Source organism: Zootermopsis nevadensis, unplaced genomic scaffold, assembly GCF_977971745.1.
Source record: "Zootermopsis nevadensis isolate Lab colony 2312 unplaced genomic scaffold, Znev_1.0 Znev_ptg000022l, whole genome shotgun sequence".
Lineage (NCBI taxonomy): Eukaryota > Metazoa > Arthropoda > Insecta > Blattodea > Termopsidae > Zootermopsis > Zootermopsis nevadensis.
In genome coordinates this window covers 24361728-24383634 of record NW_028259154.1, presented here as the reverse complement: position 1 = coordinate 24383634, position 21907 = coordinate 24361728, and the positions used below count along the sequence as shown (strand labels likewise).

The window sequence follows — 21907 nt, the reverse complement described above, 5'->3', positions numbered from 1 at the left end:
TTTCACGTACCCCCGGGGGGTACGCGTACCCCAGGTTGAATACCACTGTTATAGTCTACTACGCCAACGCCAGGCCTGTCGCCTGCCGTAGATACGTAAGGGAAGTGTTCACCTTCGTGTTACTGTCGGTCCCATAGACAGGGCTCGGAAAAGTCATTGGTATTAAATCACGTGACCTTCTTCCAAATCTCTCTGGCCGGAAATACAAAACTTGTTATTTACGTTCGGTTATGTTATGTTTTATATCAAATCTAAAACTTCTTGACGATGGTGAAGAGTCAATTGAATAAAAATTTTCTTGGATATTATCCATCGTCTAGTAAATATAAAACGTAAAACGACGTTTCGGAGATGGGACTCTTTCTCCGTCTTCAGGTTCCTACTCAGTTGGGCCCACTAGATAGAGCTAATCCCAACTGAGTAGGAACCTGAAGACGGAGATAGAGCCCCATCTCCGAAACGTCGTTTTACGTTTTATATTTTACTAGACGATGGATAATATCCAAGAAAATTTTTATTCAATTATGTTGGATGAATTCAGATATGTCAGAAAATGCACAACGTAGAAACTTCTGACCAATATAAAAATCTCTGCCTTTGCCGGGAGTCTTATCCCGGTCACCCAGTCCGATGGGAGGGCGGCGGTGCAAAGAATTTTCTTACGTACTCACGTTTGAGGCTGGTTTTGTTGAAGTTAAACGTCTCTGATTAAGAATAGAATCATTTTAAAATTTTTGTTTTAATTTTTAGTATCGTTTCGTATTTTGCAGTGTTTTCTGTTTTGACGTTGTCCCCCCCAGAACAGCCGATGGTTACCAGTCGCCGTTCGAGTCCCGGGGATTCCTAATTTAAAATTAGCGGAGTCGTGTAGAACTAGGGTTGTGAAATGTAAACAGATCGTAGACACTGTGACTGGGTAGGAATCGAGAGACAAATAGAAAAGTCTGAGTGGTAGTAAGCAGGCCTGAGTCTGTTCTGCAATGCGTGGGAATACACGATCACTTCATTATTGATCTGTCCTCCTTGGACCTGGAGCATCCGCCAACTTATATGTGGTGTCGCTTGCTGGTGCATCTGCAACGTAGTCGAACAGGCGACTTGTAATTTCTGTGTTTTGGATCCAAAAAAAAGGGTGACGGTTTATGCGAGATACGTCGAAGCACAACACAAACCTAAACGTAAGAATGTGTACTCGATGACAGCGTGGAATTTACACGTCGGACACAATGATATTTACATTTAAGGAATAATAACCTTTCGGAGAGATTGTTTTAAATAAAAAAAATGATAGTGGAACCACGGTTCCGGAGAATTTGACGTAAATACGTCTATACGGAAAGGAAGTTTATATATTGGCTTTATTCTAAATATTTCCTTTATACATCCTTTACAATTGAGATAAATTTGATTAAGACATTGCTTATTTAACTTGAATTAGTTACGCTTAAGATGGGTCTGTGGTAGCTGAATGTAAGGTAAGGTTTTTTATTATTTAGTATTCTGTCTGACGACAGGTCCATATGAACAGGATCCTTCCATCCTTTTCTCGGACTGGGACCTGTTCATATACGTTCATGGCAGATGATCCAGAAGTGGTTTGCCATTGCCTTCTACTGTGTGTGAATGGAGTAATTGTTGGGATGCCACGGAGAAACCGGGGAAGCCCCCGGAGGAAAACTCCGTGTTGCCTAGACCACTGCTCAACACAAGTTATAAATTCGGGCACCGCCGGGAATCGAACCCGAGACCCCAGGATTACAAGGCCAGCGTTCTAACCGCTAGATAATGTAATGTAACGTTTCCTAGGTAACAATAATGCCGAGTAAACAATTGACGTTTCCTGGGTAACCAGGTTACACTTTTTCGTTTCCCTTTTTTGTCGAATGACCCTTCAATATAGACGTATTTACGTCAAAAATAATTTAACGAGCGAAGAATTTTAATTTTTTTACACTACAGAAAAATAATGGTGTTAATGTACGTCTGAATGGACATTGACAGTTCTTTGAAACTATAAAATATATATTTGACCCCCGAGGAAAATTCCAAAATAAAACCTTACTAAAGTTCTAATCAGTAATATTCACGTCTATGTTTCTCTATCGGACTTAATGTTGGGCGGTAACGAATGAACATATGAGAATAATTGGAAGATGAAGACTGTGTGGAGTGATTTTGTCTAATTCTGTGGAACAGAGTCCAGTTTGTGAAGCTGATAGTCACTTAAATAGTTAAAATCCTCCACCTTTTAAGGAACCCGAAAATAAATTACCGTCTTGACAAGATCTTGTCACAGCACCTGGTCGTGAGCCATTTGAATCCAGTTCGTAATCTCACGTTCTATTCTTTTAAGATCTGTTTTAATATGTATGAATGAGAAATTACGGTACATCTGGAAAGCATCTTGGGTACCATAGTTTGAGAACCACTGATCTGTAGCTTTGAAGAACATCTGTAGGCCGGTATTGATCGTGAAATATTCTAGTTTTTAATATTTTCGTGGGCTCTGAGGCTTATGGAAGCGATGAAAACATTCTGTTCACAGATACGAAAAATGAATACAGTTGTACACGTTTTCTAGATGTTTTTTAATCCCCCAGGGAAAGCGTACAGGAAAGAAAGCTGCTTCTGGACGAAACTATGTATGACCGTACATGCTCATGTCTCGTCAGGAGACTGCGTTATAGTATTATAGGCCTTGTAATCCTGGGGTCTCGGGTTCGATTCCCGGCGGTGCCCGAATTTATAACTTGTGTTGGGCAAGGCCGTGGTCTAGGCAACACGGAGTTTTCCTCCGGGGGCTTCCCCGGTTTCTCCGTGGCATCCCAACAATTACTCCATTCCCACACAGAAGAAGGCAATGGCAAACCACTTCTGTATCATCTGCCAAGAACGTATATGAACAGGTCCCAGTCCGAGAAAAGGATGGAAGGATCCTGTTCATATGGACCTGTCGTCAGACAGAACACTAAATAAAAAAACTAATAGTCTGTATGTTTTAGACGTGCCAGAGTCCAAATATTTTGGGAAAGACAGTAACAAACCAAAGTTATATCACGTAATTGAGAGCAGATATCGTTCAGGGAGTACTTGGTTTCATTTAGTTCAAAAGTCTTTGTCTTCCCGTGTTAAATAAGTAATTTTTTAAATTTATTAGGGTCCGTCTCAGATCATTATGCTGAGAAGAATATTTTGACCAGGGAGAGAGACAATTACACGATGTAGAGTTTAATGATTTGAACTCCTCAGCACATGGTAATGTGGATGCATATTTCTTTGTATGAAATCCCGCTATGTTCCTGTGAAGTTTGTCGGTGTGATGTTTTGTCACCAGGCATTTAAAAATGAACTCAAACTCTAGACAGATTCAATCAATCGCTCCTAACATTACCAGCCATCTCCATAGCAACGCAGCGGTACGAGATTAAATTAAAGAAGCAGGTCGTGGGGACCGCAACACTATTATTTCATAACCGAGGCAGGGGCTGTAGCACGCGCCGCTTCAAGCTACCGTGCTTCTAGAGTTGTACATAATACTTAGTTCATCTTTCGTTATAACTAAAATGGCAGACACAGACGAGTGGCGCCCAGAGGAGACAGATCAAATTGCTCTGTTTCCGTAGCTTGTAATTCTTTGCAGACTTCCAGTTCTTATTTCGCACGATTCTCGAGTCGAATCCTCTGGACAGACGGTCAGACAGACACGGCCAGCCCACATATTTGTTTCCAAAACGATGATGATGATGCACAAGACAGTAATTCTGTCGTTTCTTCTATATCGGTGTCTTTGCTTTAAAGGGGAAAATATAAATTACAAGTGTTGGAAACTAAACGTCTAAGAAAATATTTGGACTTGAGGTGGATGGAGAAAGAGGACGATTTATGATATTACATAACGAGGGACTTCGTGAAACAAAAAATAAAGCAATAATAAAGTAGTAAGATTTGAGGTTTTCACAGCGGTGAGTATGAAGATTTCTGTCTTCTGGGTTGTTGCGCTGTGTAGTCTGGTCGATGTTAACCAACGTTTCGGAGGTCATACTGCCTCCGTCATCAGGGCGATTCTTAGTATGAAGATTTCTGTCTTCTGGGTTGTTGCGCTGTGTAGTCTGGTCGATGTTAACCAACGTTTCAGAGGTCATACTGCCTCCGTCATCAGGGCGATGAGTATGAAGATTTCTGTCTTCTGGGTTGTTGCGCTGTGTAGTCTGGTCGATGTTAACCAACGTTTCGGAGGTCATACTGCCTCCGTCATCAGGGCGATTCTTAGTATGAAGATTTCTGTCTTCTGGGTTGTTGCGCTGTGTAGTCTGGTCGATGTTAACCAACGTTTCAGAGGTCATACTGCCTCCGTCATCAGGGCGATGAGTATGAAGATTTCTGTCTTCTGGGTTGTTGCGCTGTGTAGTCTGGTCGATGTTAACCAACGTTTCAGAGGTCATACTGCCTCCGTCATCAGGGCGATGAGTATGAAGATTTCTGTCTTCTGGGTTGTTGCGCTGTGTAGTCTGGTCGATGTTAACCAACGTTTCAGAGGTCATACTGCTTCCGTCATCAGTGCGACGGAGGCAGTATGACCTCTGAAACGTTGGTTAACATCGACCAGACTACACAGCCCAATAACCCAGAAGACGGAAATCTTCAATAATAAAGTATCATTAAAAATGTGTAAGTTACATTTATTTCCTCCTGTTTAATGAAGTTTTTAATACACGTTCATATGGCATGAACCGCATGTGAATTTGTTTGGGTGGAGTACAAACCTTTTGGAATACGTGCACTTGGAGGATAGAGGAGGAGGTGAGGAAGATAACGTAAAGATGGATCTTAGGGAGACTCGAGAGAATGGCTGTAGATGGAACTGGCTCAGGATCATGTCTAATGGTGGGTTTTGATATTAGCTGTGTTGAAACTCCGGTTTGATTACTACGAGGATTTAACCGTTTCCTTTTGTTAGCTGTGACATACAAACTAGATAAGGAAATTACCTTGTACTGAGCATAATATGCGGCTTTTGAAACTTAACAACGTCCACTGTGGACTATATTACACGTTGGCTAATTCATTGACTGTTGTTTCCAATTTGGTGTTAATTCTGCATCGCCTGCTCTTACTGACGTTCTTTGTAGTTTTCTGATCGTTTTGCACCCGTGATCACCAGCTCACCAGCAGCAGCAACAACTCTTCCGTAGCTTACCTTGAACATTGCACGTGTGGGGATCAAACTTTTAGGTCCTTGAAATAACACAAGCCAACCTCTTCCAGGGCGTGTGTAGGCTACACGCGCACAACACATAGTGCCTCAGACTTAGTGATGTCGTTGCATATTTGTTTGTTTTATGCTCTAAAACAGTTTTATGAAGTCGCTTTCAATTACAAAAAATACGTAATATGAAATAGTTCTCATTTCGCACAACTATTCATAATTTGTAATCCCCTCAAGATGTTATCAGGGTGATCCAGATGATGAAAGTTAGATGAACTGGACGTGTAGCATGCGAAAATTTAAGCATATTTCAACTATTATATACATAATTTTGATCTTAAGTTAATTTTAAGCATGATAGACAACATACAATACTGAATATGTCATTTGACGTACTAGAATAACAGAATTGTAGTTTGCATAACAAGTCAGGGGCCAGGTGGTTGAATGAAATGTTCGAAACCGTCGTATTACACGTTCATAAAAACTGTTTGGTTTAACCTGTGTTTTCCTTCGAGCCTCGTTTTTTTAAAACGTCACCTGAACTTCAGATACTTGATGGTAGACACAACTTGTAAAATGGCCCCCCCCCCCCCACATACCAATCATGTGATTCGTTCGTCCGGAAAGGATTCGCTTCCTCGGCTGCGGTTAAACTTAGTCTGGACTACTTCCGCAGTGAGTACATATGGCTACTCTTCTCACCGTCATCAGAATGCAAGGTAATGACTGTTTTCCTGCTTGGACATACGTATTTGTTGAAGGTGTGTAGAAACGACCTGTAGGTCGCTGTTGGTTCCAAATGTTCAGTGTTTAAAATGCCATAGACCGTGTATGAAACAGTTATTATAGTCCAGTGGTATTCAACCTTTTTTGTTCGCGTACCCCCAGATATAATTTCTCTTCAACTTTGTACCCCCCAAAGTTGTTGGTGTATAATTCAAGTTATACAGAGTATATAAAGTATATCTAAAATAAATAAATTAAATTAAATTACTGATTATTCGGTGTTTTTATTATTATTATTATTTTTTATTTAGTGTTCTGTCTGGCGACAGGTCCATATGAACAGGATCCTTCCATCCTTTTCTCGGACTGGGACCTGTTCATATACGTTCTTGGCATATGATCCAGAAGTGGTTTGCCATTGCCTTCTTCTGTGTGTGAATGGAGTAATTGTTGGGATGCCACGGAGAAACCGGGGAAGCCCCCGGAGGAAAACTCCGTGTTGCCTAGACCACGGCCTTGCCCAACACAAGTTATAAATTCGGGCACCGCCGGGAATCGAACCCGAGACCCCAGGATTACAAGGCCAGCGTGGCTGTTTATCATAAAATAATATATATTTTTTTAAATTTCACCTACCCCCTAAGATGTCGTCGCGTACCTCCTGGGGTACGCGTACTCCAGGTTGAATACCAATGTTATAGTCCATTTGATATCTGCTGGCATTTATAGTTCAGTGAGATGTTAATTATACTTACACGCCCTTTTGCATATTAGTATACACGAATATAAAGTGAATTGTTTGCATTATCTAAGCCTTCCTGCCTATTATACGCAGTTTTAACAATGAAATGAACCGGTGAAGTCGAAAGTGTTGGTGGCAGAACCACGAATCTTGCATAATTAGTTCTTGGTTGGATTTCATCGTCTTTTGAGTAGTTTTAATACTGTGTGATATGTTTAATCATGGCTGTTGCGTTGACGTAATTCGTCAAAGAACGACAGATATCTGTGTTCGATTTCTGTGGGGTGAAAATTGAAAAAAAAAAATGTAGGGACGAAGGACATTTTAGCATTGAGATGAACAGCTGTCTCGACTGTGACATGTCTTGAGCAGCGTACCTCGGACAACAGAACATTACAGCCTCATTTTTCGAAACAAACTCTGTAAAAAATTATTTAAGTCTACGTCTGAAATATTTCATTTTGATCGAATCAGTAAAACTGTGAAACGTTGGATCAAATCATTGAATTACTGTCGATTTTTTAACGCAAAAGAGTTTTTTACATTTACTTGGCAGACTAATAAAAAACGAACTTCATGAAGTTGCTTGTAATGCTTTGGTGATCGGCTGTTACTTCTGGTATAAAATTGGCGTCCGTGATCGCGCTCTGTCGCCCCGCGCTTTCTCTCTCTTCCTGCGACACTTTGCGGAAGCGAAAACAACATTAAGCACGCGCCACGGTATTTTGGAAACGAGAAATCTGGTCTGTTTGATTCCATAGCGTAGGAATGAAGTAAGAATAACATTTCGAATTTTTAAGAATTGAAACTCATTCAGCTGAAATCTGGGTGTTGGATGTGTCTTCCAGATGCATGGTACGTTGTAGAACTTTTAAGTTTTTATTGGCGTATTAAAACAGGTTCTTTCTTTGAAGATCTAACTACCTTCTCGCCAAATGTAAATCACGAAGTAAAAGTTTTTGAAAAAGCGTGGAAAGGAGTATTTTTTATATATTTTATTCGCGAGTTTCGTACGTTTTTAGCATTGCTGTAGATAAATCCATGGTTGCAAACCCTTTAGATTGTATCAGAATCGCAGTTTTCTGTTGCAGACCAATTTGAAAGTACTTGTATCGAATAATGTTATTTTATGTGGGGTGAAAATATTTTATACAGTGGGTCACTTTTGGGGAATTTTATAAAGATCGTGTCACTCTGGTGTTATAATTAAAAGGTGTGTACCAAAATTACATTCGCGGTACAACGTTTGGTGTGGATTTTATAATACAAAATTTAATAGAATTTCGCTTCGTTGTTTCCGGGAACAACATGCTGACCTCCAGGCACTACCTTCCCATTGTGCGTATATTTTGAGCAAAGAAAGCGTAGAGGTTTAATCTGTATGGGAGAGACAAGAAATGCATGTAGAAATTTTAATTGGAAACCCGAAGGAAAAGATCTTTGGGATACGTTAAAATAGATTAAAAGAAATAGAATTTGAACTTTTTAACGTCGCTCAGGGTGGGGGTCTAATGGCGGACTTTCGTGGTTGCGTCAGTGAGCCTTCCGGTACTGTAAAAAACTGGAACTTCTTAACCAGCTGAGCGACTGTTAGCTTCTCATTAGCTCCACTCTTTCTCTTTACACAGTCCATCTGGCCTATATTACGCCGGACAGGGGCGAGGCAGGAAGGTGAACAGACAGGAACACGACCAGACTTAATAAAAAAAACCTCATGGCCATCCCAGTTTGCCGGAAGTCGAACCCAGACCGCAAACAGGCGTAATCATTGTCGTAGACAGTTAATGTAAACGTATGCATTTGTATTCAAAATGGCAGGAAGTTAGAGACTCGATTCGTATTGTATTTTGCGAACACGAAAGCAAGTAATGACGTGAATTCGAATTGAACTGCCCTTGGCTGAATTTAGGTTACACGTAATAACATTATCTCAGATGTCGCTGATCTTCAAGAGGCGTGGTCGAAAACTAGAAAGGATTCTCATCGACATTTTTAGATGAGTCGAAGCTGAAACTTGTGGCGCCAGATAGCTGGCTTTTGTGTGGAAAGACAGACACGTGGCTTATGGTCAAGTTTGGTGTCAACGTTGCTAGAAGGAGGCGTCGTCTCGGCCTTGCCGCGTGTCTTGTGGTTCATGTTTGGAGTTGCGAAATAAATTTGTAATATATAAGAGCCGGCGTAGCTCAGTCAGTATAGTGACTAGCTACGGACTGGGCGACCGGGGTTCGATCCCCGACGGGGGGCAGTGGATTTTTCCTCTAGCCTCTGCGTCCAGACCAGCTCTGGGGTCCACCCAGCCTCCTATCCAATGGGTACCTGGATCCTTTACCGGGGGTAAAGCCGGCCGGGGCGTGACGCTGACCACTCACCCCCATCTAGTGCCGAGGTCAAGGAAGAGAGGAGCTATACCTCCACTCCCCCCAAGCGCCTATATGGCGTATAGTGGGACAGCTTTACTTATACATATATAATTTTGCACTTTCCTTGTATTTTCGAGATAGTAACAGAGATTGTGGAGGTATTTGCGAACACAATGCTGAGGAGTGTCTCGTACTGATCTCTAAAACAGGAAATGAATTTTGCGTAACGGGGAATATGGGCCAATGAAAGTGACAAATCTTCGCCTAACTTGTTAGAATATTTCTTGACAAGTTAATGTTTTATTCTGTTCGGATTTTCTTCTAGAGGTTTGCGAAATTTTAAGACCAGTAGAATTACCAAATAAAATCAGAATGTTTTCAGGTTTTCGGGCGGGAACTTCGCTTTACAAATCCGGCCTTAATTAAGTCTGATGTTGTCTGCTGGCACATGGAGCAAAGATACAGAGGATTTGCTTTTCTACCTGTGGGTTAGTGCACTTTCCACTTCCGATTACTTCCTAATATCACATCGTGAGCACATTTTTTTTATATATATTTTAAGTGTGTTGTTGGATAAATGGATTTATTTAGTCATTTTACGTTGAAAATTGTTCTTTCACCTTAAACGAAGGATATTTGCGAATCCGATGTTGAGGATTTTTGTTTTAGGCGTGAGAAAGATTAATTCACTTGAAGACGAAGAAATCTGCAAAATGGGGTGCTTTATGTGCACTCTTCACAAAATATCAGTTTAGTTGAAAAAGTGAAGATAAGTTGAAGGGAGAGACCGCTTCAAACATAGGCTTTGATGGAAGGACAGTTTTAATCGTAGTGTTGACTGGATTCATGTGGATCGGGGCACTCTTAATAGTCCTATACTTTCCCTGTTTCCATTAACATAGATTGTAGTTACGTGAATTAGGAGGTTAGATGTGCTACAGAATCCATCCCTTGACCCGAGTAAGGCTAGAATTTGCTCTCCATTGTGTGAGCTTTGCAGTTGACGCGTGGTCACATAACTGTCGTTCTCCCAGGAGTCAGAGACGTTTAACTATTCTTAAGATTAGTTGGGGTAGAAACGGAAAGTGGAACACACATATGGCTGCTTACGAATTATACCACAGAAGCTCTGTTCTTCAAAATAGGCAGAGCATGGAGCCGAGAGGGAAAGTGTGGTGGGGGTCACGAGAACACGACAAGACCAGACCAATGCTCGGGGCTAGACGACCGGCCGGCCGGCCAAGCCGGTTTATTGATCCCTTGAGTTGGGAGTACACAGCGTGTTCCGAGACATTGTCAGTATCATTCACGAATGCTTCTTCGTATGTCAGCGGACCAGAGGTCTCGCAGAGTGGAAACTTTCGAATTAGAGGGTCGTATCTGAGAACCGCAACAAACATTTTTGACAGCTACTCTTCACAGCCTCAACTTCGCCAATTTTTTTATGTGTGTGAGGTCGTACAAGTTACGAAGATGGCTGTCTACTGGTTTTTAGCGCCGTGTAGTCTGCTACGGGTTTACCAACGTTTCGGATGCCCTTACTAACTCCATCATGAGGACGATAGGCAGCAAGGACCTCTGAAACGTTGGTAAACTCGTACGAGACTTACACGGGCGCTAAAAACAGGAAGAAGCCCCTCCTTCGTAGTCTGGAGGTTCCGGGTTCAAATCTCGGCCCGGAGTCCGGCTGTCCTGACTTGGGTTCTTCGTGGTTTTCCTCAGTATCTCCAACAAAATGCCGGGATAGTACCTTAAACTAGGCCAGACCGTTTCCTTCCATATCCTTTCCGATTCATTACTCACGATCATCCTCTCATTCGACGCTAAAGAGTGAGCTACTTAAAAGCGTCGTTCCACAAGTCAGCCATCTTCGTACACACCGCCGTGAAAACCTCAGGTCCTTCATACAGTTTAGTTTTAAAACGTAAAGGGAATAAATAAGATTTCAAGATGATAGCGTAAAAAGGGTTGTTAAACATGTCTGGTACGAGGAACATTTCACCGGCTCATGACAGTGACCTGTGAACTCTAAAGAATCTTTGACTAACTTGGCTACTGTAAGAATTTAAGAAGAGCTGTGTTTCACGGAATCGGTTGGGAACATTGAATGTTCTTTAGTAAAAATAATTTTAAAGCTTAGTACTATGACTTTATATCGACGAACTGTTATCCATATTGTTACGTCTTCTCCGTGCTTCGGTGTAAACTCATCTCTATCTTGCAGTGTTGAATTGATCAAACACATTCTTTATCGACATCAGCGCTGAAGATTTGGGCAGCGCATTCTCCGAAATGTTGGTAGGCTACACAGCCAGAAGAGTTCATGAAGCAGCATCGCAGAATAGAGGGCTTTAAAATTTCAAAGGTCATTCGAAGGTAATTTTCTCAAACGGATATATCTTCCGGTCTGCTGGAGTCTGAGAGTTTATACTCATGTCACTTTGAGTTCACAAGCAGGTCATTGTCATGTCAAGGTCACAATATCAGTCAGAGGGTTTGTCGAATAGAGGCTTCTGAATTTTTCAAGGTAATACGGCAGTCAATTTTTCAAACGCATATATCTGCTTATCTGCTGGAATCTGAGTGACTATATTCAAGTCACTTTGAGGTCATGCACATGTCAGCGTTGTCATAGTTACGACAAGGTCAGTCCGTGGGTTTTCCGTACAGAGGCTTTTAAATTTCTCCAGTTCATTCGAAGGATATTTTTTAAATTGCATATTTCTACCGATCGGTGGAAATCAGTGTGACAATACTCATGTCAGTTTGAGGTCAGAGACAGGACAATGTCATGTCAAGGTCACGATAATATCAGTCCGACGGTTGACCGAATAGAGGCCTCTGAATTTTCAAGATCATACGGACGTAAATTATTAAAACGCTTATATCTGCCGATCTGCTGGGATCTGAGTGACCATATTCATGTCCGTTTGAGATCACGCACATGTCAGCGGCATGTCATAGTCACGACAATATCAGTACGAGGGTTTACCAAATAGAGGCCTTTGAAATTTTCAAGGTCATCCGAAAGTCAATTTTTCAAACGCGTAAATATGCCATTCTGCAGGAATATGAGTAACCACATTTATGTCAGTTTGAGGTCACAGACAGGTCAGCGTCATGTCATAGTCACGACAATATCAGTCCGAGGGTTTACCAAATAGCGGCCTTTGAAATTATCAAGGTCATTCGAAAGTCAAATTTTCAAACGCGTATATCTTCCGTTCTGCAGGAATATGGGTAACCACATTTATGTCAGTTTGAGGTCACAGACAGGTCAGCGTCATGTCATAGTCACGACAATATCAGTCCGAGGGTTTACCAAATAGAGGCCTTTGAAATTTTCAAAGTCATTCGAAAGTCAAATTTTCAAACGCGTATATCTTCCGTTCTGCAGGAATATGAGTAACCACATTTATGTCAGTTTTAGAGCACGCACAGGTCACCGCCATGTCATAGTCACGAAAATATGAGTCCGAGGGTTTACCAAATAGAGACCTTTGAAATGTTCCAGGTCATTCGAAAGTCAAATTTTCAAACGCGTATATCTGCCGTTCTGCAAGAATATGAGTAACCACATTTATGTCAGTTTGAGGTCACAGACAGGTCAGCGTCATGTTATAGTCACGACTATATCAGTCCGAGGGTTTACCAAATAGAGGCCTTTGAAATTTTCAAGGTCATTCGAAAGTGAAATTTTCAAACGCGTATATCTTCCGTTCTGCAGGAATATTGGTAACCACATTTATGTCAGTTTGAGGTCACAGACAGGTCAGCGTCATGTCATAGTCACGACAATATCAGTCCGAGGGTTTACCAAATAGAGGCCTTTGAAATTTTCAAGGTCATTCGAGAGTCAAATTTTCAAATGCGTATAACTGCCGTTCTGCAGGAATATGAGTAACCACATTTATGTCAGCTTGAGGTCACGCACAGGTCAGCGTTATGTCATAGTCATGACTATATCAGTCCAAGGGTTTACCAAATCGAGGCCTTTGAAATTTTCAAGGTCATTCGAAAGTCATATTTTCAAACGCGTATATCTGCCGATCTGCAGGAATATGAGTAACCACATTTATGTCAGTTTGAGATCACAGTCAGGTCAGCGTCATGTCATAGTCACGACAATATCAGTCCGAGGGTTTACCAAATAAAAGCTTTTGAAATTTTCAAGGTCATTCGAAAGTGAAATTTTCAAACGCGTATATCTTCCGTTCTGCAGGAATATGGGTAACCACATTTATGTCAGTTTGAGGTCACAGACAGGTCAGCGTCATGTCATAGTCACGACAATATCAGTCCGAGGGTTTACCAAATAGAGGCCTTTGAAATTTTCAAGGTCATTCGAGAGTCAAATTTTCAAACGCGTAAATCCGCCATTCTGCAGGAATATGAGTAACCACATTTATGTCAGATTAAGGTCACGCACAGGTCAGCGTCATGTCATAGTCACGACTATATCAGTCCGAGGGTTTACCAAATAGAGGCCTTTGAAATTTTCATGGTCATTCGAGAGTCAAATTTTCAAACGCGTATATCTTCCGTTCTGCAGGAATATGGGTATCCACATTTATGTCAGTTTGAGGCCACAAAAAGGTCAGCATCATGTCATAGTCACGTCAATATCAGTCCGAGGGTTTACCAAATAGAGACCTCTGAAATGTTCAAGGTCATCCGAAAGTCAAATTTTCAAACGCGTATATCTGCCGTTCTGCAGGAATATGAGTAACCAAATTTATGTCAGTTTTAGATCACAGTCAGGTCAGCGTCATGTCATAGTCACGACAATATCAGTCCGAGGGTTTACCAAATAAAGGCTTTTGAAATTTTCAAGGTCATTCGAAAGTCAAATTTTCAAACGCGTAAATCTACCGTTCTGCAGGAATATGAGTAACCACATTTATGTCAGTTTGAGGCCACAGACAGGTCAGCGTCATGTCATAGTCACGTCAATATCAGTCCGAGGGTTTACCAAATAGAGGCCTCTGAAATTTTCAAGGTCATTCGAAAGTGAAATTTTCAAACGCGTATGTCTGCCGTTCTGCAAGAATATGAGTAACCACATTTATGTCAGTTTGAGGCCACAGACAGGTCAGCGTCATGTCATAGTCACGTCAATATCAGTCCGAGGGTTTACCAAATAGAGGCCTTTGAAATGTTCAAGGTCATCCGAAAGTCGAATTTTCAAACGCGTATATCTGCCGTTCTGCAGGAATATGAATAACCACATTTATGTCAGTCTTAGGTCACGCACAGGTCACCGCCATGTCATAGTCACGAAAATATCAGTCCGAGGGTTTACCAAATAGAGACCTTTGAAATTTTCAAGGTCATTCGAAAGTCATATTTTCAAACGCGTATATCTGCCGTTCTGCAGGAATATGAGTAACCACATTTATGTCAGTTTGAGGTCACAGACAGGTCAGCGTCATGTCATAGTCACGACAATATCAGTCCGAGGGTTTACCAAATAGAGGCCTTTGAAATTTTCAAGGTCATTCGAAAGTGAAATTTTCAAACGCGTATATCTGCCGTTCTGCAGGAATATGGGTAACCACATTTATGTCAGTTTGAGGTCACAGACAGGTCAGCGTTATGTCATAGTCACGACAATATCAGTCCGAAGGTTTACCAAATAGAGGCCTTTGAAATTTTCAAGGTTATTCGAAAGTGAAATTTTCAAACGCGTATATCTGCCGTTCTGCAGGAATATGGGTAACCACATTTATGTCAGTTTGAGGTCACAGACAGGTCAGCGTTATGTCATAGTCACGACAATATCAGTCCGAGGGTTTACCAAATAGAGGCCTTTGAAATTTTCAAGGTAATTCGAAAGTGAAATTTTCAAACGCGTATATCTGCCGTTCTGCAGGAATATTGGTAACCACATTTATGTCAGTTTGAGGTCACGCACAGGTCACCGCCATGTCATAGTCACGACAATATCAGTCTGTGGGTTTTCCGAATAGAGGCTTTTAAATTTCTGAAAATCATTCGAAGTCATTTTTTCAAGTGCATATTTTTGCCGATCTGTAGGAATCTGTGTGACAATACTGATGTCAGTTAGGTGCCACGGACAGATCATCGTCATGTCATAGTCACGAGAATGTAAGTCCCGGGGTTATCCGGAGAGAGGCCTTTAAAATATTCAAGGTATTTCGAAAGTCATTTTTTCAAACGCATTTTTCTGCCGATATGCAAGAAACTCAGTGACCATATTTATGTCCGTTTGAGGTCACACATAGGTCACCGTCATGTCATGGTGACGGCAATATAAGTCCCGTTGTTATCCGGAGCGAGGCCTTTAAAATATTAAAGGTAATTTGAAATTAATTTTCTCAAACTCATATTTCTGCCGATCTGTAGGAAACTGAATGACTATAATCTTGTCAGTTTGAGGTCATGGATAGGTCAACGTCACGTCAAGATCATAAGAAGATAAGTCCAATGTTTCGAGGAATATAGGCCTTTATATTTTCGAAGCTCAAGTCAAGAACATTTTTCTCAGGCTTATATCAACCTATCTTTATTAAAGCGAGTGATCATAATCATGTTAGTTTAAAGCCACTTATAGATAAACTTCATTCATAAGTAAGGGCAGTTAAATTGTAAAAATGAAGCTACTTGAGGATAGGTTCGGTTAGTTTAGGTTGGATTAGGTTGGGTTAAGTTAGGGTATGTTAGGTTGGATTAGGTTTGGTTAGGTTAATTTAGATTATATTGGATAGGGTTAGGTTATGTTATGTTCGGTTATGTTTCGTTGGGTTAGGTTACGTTAGATTTGTTCTGATTATGTTGTTATTTTTGGTTGGGTTAGGTTAGGTTATGTTAGGTTGGGTTTAGGGTAGGTTAGGTTGTGTTAAGTTATGTTAATTTAATTTACGTTACTTTGCGTTATGTTTGGTTAGGTTTATTTTCTATTGGTTTGTGTTAGGTTAGGTAAGGTTTTAGTTAGGATTTTGTATTTCCGTGTAGGTTATGTTAGGTTAGGTCAAATTCATGAAGAGATGACGCCGATGTTTTTCCGAGGGTATGTGGATTAGAGGCCTTTGAAATGTCTAGGTTATATCAATTTGTTTTTATATCTGCCGAACTGAATTGCCATACTTAAGTCAACTTAAGGTCGCGGTTAGGTGCTTTACGAATTGATTTCTGATTGTCGTCTGATGGATTTGTAAAGGGCAGAATCTTGAGCAAGTTAGCTCATCACTAAAGTTCATGATATTTTAGAATATCCGACGTTCCACCTTTTTTTAAATTATACTGAGAAGATGTTTCGTGGTTTCACTCTGTGTTTTGAGGCAAATAGTGAGATGTGCGATACATGTAGCATTCATGCATAAGTAGAGAATTTAAAAAATTGTCAATTGAACACCTGAAGGGAACGGATGTCTTGGGATATGTGTGCGTAGCTGTTAGTTGTAAGGGAGTGGATTAGATTAGTCTGGATCAGGAGAGGGTGAGAGTAGCGGGCTACGTCAACACGTTAATGAACGTTCGTGTTTGATAAGAGGCTGGAAATTTCCGTAGCATCTGAGAGACTGTCACCTTCTCAAAAAGGACTGTGTTTGATGGAATTAGGAAGTTGGTACTGGCATGTGTAGAGGAAACATTTTGATTCCCCTCTCCCATTTTCTGTGTCCCGCTGATATTTGACGTCCCAGTACCCGCCTGTTAATCAGTCGAATTTCCCCACATTCCTGTCTGTCTCTCCTTCTCGACATCCTACCTGCCCCGGATTCTCGGTCTCGATGGTCGTCGACTACTTCGCCTGTGTCCCTACCCTCTCTAAACTGACTTGACTTCTTGATCGATTCGACGTGACTCTTCCTTCCTGACTAGTTTATTGGTCGACAAGCCTATTCCTTCCTGTTTGGGGGAGGCACACGATATCTGACTATATCGCAGTCGTGACAGTGTTTATCAGTGGGTTGTCATAAACTGCATGTTGATGACAAAATCACTTTCACTTGTTGAACAGCAAGTTAATTGATGTTAATACTGTTTCTTTGGCTCTGAGGGAGGTGACGGGAACACTTGTCCGCCCTGGCAGGCATCCGCAGTGACGTAAGAAAATACAAATCGCATTCTGGGGCCAAATTACTCTAGAATTAAGAGCTGGGACAAGTGGAATGTTCATTACCGTGTTCCCAAGAGCCGCCACGGGATATTATTCTGACCAGATGCAGTGTTACCTTCCCATATAATCCTACGTCTTTCCTTCGCGTTGACCGCGTACATTCTTATGCTCTTACTGTCGTCGTTGTATAAGCCTTCGTATGTGAAAGACTTTCGAGTTTTGTCCAACTCAAAGATGTACCTTTAGATAAGTTAGCGTATTTTCTATTAGAGAAGTTTTAAACAGCTTTAAAACTTACATAATAAATAGTATTTTTTGTCGGTGTGTACGAACTTCGTAATTCTCTGTTCTACGTGTTTCATTCCATGGGAATTCGTCAGGAAGGGCTCGAATTGAATGGTGTGCGCCAGGTACTTGCCTGTACTGATATGAATTTACTTGGGGATGGTGTGGGTTACGTAACCGAGAATGTAGAAACTCTCCTATAGGCTAGCAAGGAAATAGGCCAAGATGAAAACGTAGACATGGGTGTAATACGGCGGCAACAACAGCGGAACACATCATTTGAAAATGTTTCAAAATTTAAGTATTTGGGAAATAGAAAAACAAATAGAAATGAGGTTCATGATGAAATCAAGAGTAGAATACATTCGTGGAACGTCTTTTTTATTCAGTTCAAAAACTGTTATCATCTGGTTTACTACCCAAAACACTGAAGATCAGGTTATATAAAACAATTTTGCCTTTTGTCTTGTATGGCTGTGAATCATGGTCTCTTACCTTGAAGGGAAAACGTAGATTACAGTGTTTGGAAACAGGGAGCTCAGGAGGATACCTGGACCTAGGAGGAATGAAATGAGAGGGGAATTTAGAATAATGCATAATGAGGAGCCGCGTGAATTGTACGGGTCATCCAGCGTAGTGAGGATAGTGAAATCTAGGAGGCTTCGATGGGCTGGACATGTAGCTTGCATGGGGGGGGGGGAGGTCCAGGAGTGCATACAGAATTTTGGTGGGAAATCCTTCTGGAAAACGACCGCTGGGCAGACGAAGAAGGAGATGGGATGATAACATCAGGATGGATCTTGGGGAGGTGGGCTGTGAGAATGGCAAATGGATGGAGTTGGCTCAGGATCGTGGCCGGTTTGAACCTGTGGGTTCTGCTACCAGGGAGTTAGGAATTAACACAGGATTAAAATGTTGATGCATATTTATGGCCGTATGTAGTTTCGTATCTCCTTTTTGTGGTGTGCCGTCACGTGTCTTTGACAAATTAGGGTGTGTCGAGGGCGAGAAATGTTTGCGACACAAGGGTCTAGATGAAGAATGAGTGGAGTTGTACCTTGGCCTCTTACGTTTCATAACACAATCAGCTTAGGCTTGGAAAAAAATTTTGAGATAGATTCTGAATACACGTGTGAAGCCTCTGAAGTTCCCCCCCTACAAGTCTCTGCTCCCCTGTTCTCCCCTTTCCGATACTTTACTTTTATCTCATTACTGCGGAACACAAAAACTTTGACACGTGTCTGAGCTGAATCCTGACTTCCCACGTGTTAGTCTTACAAATAAGGCGTTTCTTGTAACTTAACCGTGTACATTGAATTTTCTGAATACTACACAGTTTATTCGGTTTCTGATTATGGGGGCCCGCGATTTGAACTAATTTCGTTGTTCCAGAAGAATAGAAAGTTGTTTTTAAAACACTTTGGATACCGACTGACTTTGTTATATTGATATGCTGGAAGAATGAAGTGTCAGAACTAGGTCCAAGCCGTGATTCTGTAACAGGGGCTTACTGAGCTGCATTACAGCCAGAATTACGCTCGTACATCGCATTTTGAATGGATTATTCTGTGGAACAGAAATGTTGCATTAAAGAATGTTCTGTAATCCGAGGAGTCATGTGTGTATATCTTCAAAACTGAACGATAATAATTGTTTATTTTAACCGTCTAATCACAATAAAATATTTTATTAAATATTAAAATATTATTACTATAATTAACATTTAATATTTAAAATATTTAAAATATATTAAAATATATATTAAAATGATGCTCTTTCTATCGAAATGTTCGATTTACAATTAGAGCATCATCATTTTCACGACATGTTTCGGTTTTCAATGAACCATGGTGATGCTCTAATTGTAAATCGAACATTTCGATAGAAAGAGCATCATTTTAATATATATTTTAATATATTTTAAATATTTTAAATATTAAATGTTAATTATAGTAATAATATTTTAATATTTAATAAAATATTTTATTGTGATTAGACGGTTAAAATAAACAATTATAATCATCACAATATGACGCAACATTATCACCGCCTGAACGATAATGTTTCAGCATGAATTTTAAATTTACGTTTGGGAGGGGGGGGGGGTCATTCGCTTTTTTTTTTGTCCTCGCCGTTCAATGTCGTCGTCTTACATGTAAAACCCCGCGACTTACAAGCAGGAAGTTGAATGTCGTGGGTGCGAAACTTGGTCTTTCAGCCTAACGATTAAGCATCAGTTTTGAAAGTGTCTGAGAATAAAGTTCTGAAGAAACTATTTGGAACTATGACAAAGTAACGGGAAGATGGGGAAAAAAAAACTTGCGTAATGAGGAGCTTTATAATTTGTAATCTTCTTAAAATATATAATTAGAACGAGCAAATTACGGAGGATGGGATGAATGACCTTTACAGCAATCATGACGGAGATGAACTGCGTGTCTGATTGCATTCGGGAAATGATGTTAATGTTAAAATGTGTGATTCGGGGGGGGGGGGGGGGGCTAGGTCACGTGGTTCCTCAAAGGCGGTTCATTTCTTGAGCAGCTGATCACTTTTGGTTTGTAAATAAGAACTCCTCTTCGTATTGCGAAGTTATAATTCACTGTTTTAAATGGTTCTAATTGACATCGTCATTTAACTCGCGATGTTAGGAATACGTAACAGACAGGCTGTCACACTTTTTAGCTATGTGCCGCGTACAGTCAAGAGTTTTTGGAACGTGAAATGACTGTTTATCGCGAGTTTTAACGAAATGTAGCTACTTCTTATGGCGACTGACGAGGTTTTCTGCTTACATCTGTTCCGTATTCAGGAGGTCCGGAGTTCAAATCTCGGTACAGACACGGGTTTTCCTGATTGACAATTTTCGTGGCTTTCCTCAGTTCCTCCAGGTAGATTCTGGGACCGTGCGGTAGTTTCTTTTCACATCCTTTTCAATTCATTATTCCGTGTTGTTATTCTACACTTTGTAATTTGCCGCTCGGGCCATTAAACATTCAATAAATACATGAATTAAGCAAACAAATTACCCTATAAATTATTTAGTGAGTAGTAAAAATTATCGTCTGATCATTATACAGTTGTCTGCGACCTTGTGTTGTTTCCTGTCTTAAAATAAGCTAACAGCCTTTATTTTCATTTTTGACCGATCTTTTGAACAGATAATCCATGTCATGTTAACATATCGTAGGTGCATCTCTGCGGCTACAAGGAAAATAAAAATACACGGGCTTACGAGAGGTGTTTCTTTTTTTGTAATACACTGTATTTTCAGAAATGAGCTTAAGTTAGTGTGGCTGTAAGTTTCGTGCACCAGTAAATATCTACTTTTAACGGGCTTGGGTATGCCACGGTGGTCTAGCGGTTAGAACGCTGGCCTTGTAATCCTGGGGTCTCGGGTTCGATTCCCGGCGGTGCCCGAATTTATAACTTGTGTTGGGCAAGGCCGTGGTCTAGGCAACACGGAGTTTTCCTCCGGGGGCTTCCCCGGTTTCTCCGTGGCATCCCATTCACACACAGAAGAAGGCAATGGCAAACCACTTCTGGATCATCTGCCAAGAACGTATATGAACAGGTCCCAGTCCGAGAAAAGGATGGAAGGATCCTGTTCATATGGACCTGTCGTCAGACAGAACACTAAATAATAATAATAACGGGCTTGGAACATTTTATCTCCGGACTGACTGGGTGAATTGTGTGTACCGATTCTCATTAAAGTAAGTAATGAGGTAATGCAGTTTAATCCAGAATCTACAGAAAACAATCGGACACTGAGAAGAGGGGCGAATTAATGAAGTAAGACAGGAAATCCTTTACCATTATGTGGCGTTTAGATTTTAGTGAAAGGAAATAAATTAAATTTGTAGGTTTAATATTGTTGCCAGCCAGAATCGAACATTATATCAACTAGTGCTTAACAGTAAAATTATCCGGAGCTTATGATTCGTTAGGAGAGGTTGTGCAATATTCTGATTGGACTCATTGCTACTTCTCAGTTCAAAATATTTTGTCTTCCCGTCTGATTTCTAAGAACCTGAAATTTAAAGTGTACAAAACAATAATCTTGCCTGTTGTTTTGTATGGGTGCGAAACATGGTCTCTCACTCAGAGGGAGGAACACAGATTGCAGGTGTTTGAGAACCGGGTGTTGAGGAGGATATTTGGGCCTGAGAGGGAAGACGATGGGGCGTGGAGAAAACTGCACAATGACGAGCTTAAAAATCTGTACTGCTCCCCCAATATTGTCAGGGTGATTAAGTCGAGAAGAATGAGATGGGCGGGACATGTAGCGCGCATGGATGGGACAAGAGGTGTGCACCGGGTACTGGTTGGGAAGCCTGAGGGGAAGAGACCTCTGGGGAGACCTAGACGTAGATGGGAGGATAATCTCAGGCGGGATCTACGGGAGATAGGAGTTGAAGGAGACTGGATTTTGTTGGCCCAGGACAGGGATCGGTGGAGGGCTTTGGTTAATTCGGTGATGAACCTTCGAGTTCCGTAAGCCA

The 21907-nt window shown here is 41.0% G+C and overlaps 1 protein-coding gene across 11 annotated transcripts in view; it reads left to right on the top strand.

The window, feature by feature from the left end:
• The window catches only part of LOC147873053 (uncharacterized), an 86139-nt gene that overhangs the window by 44862 nt on the left and 19370 nt on the right, over positions 1–21907 (top strand). The window lies entirely within an intron of this gene.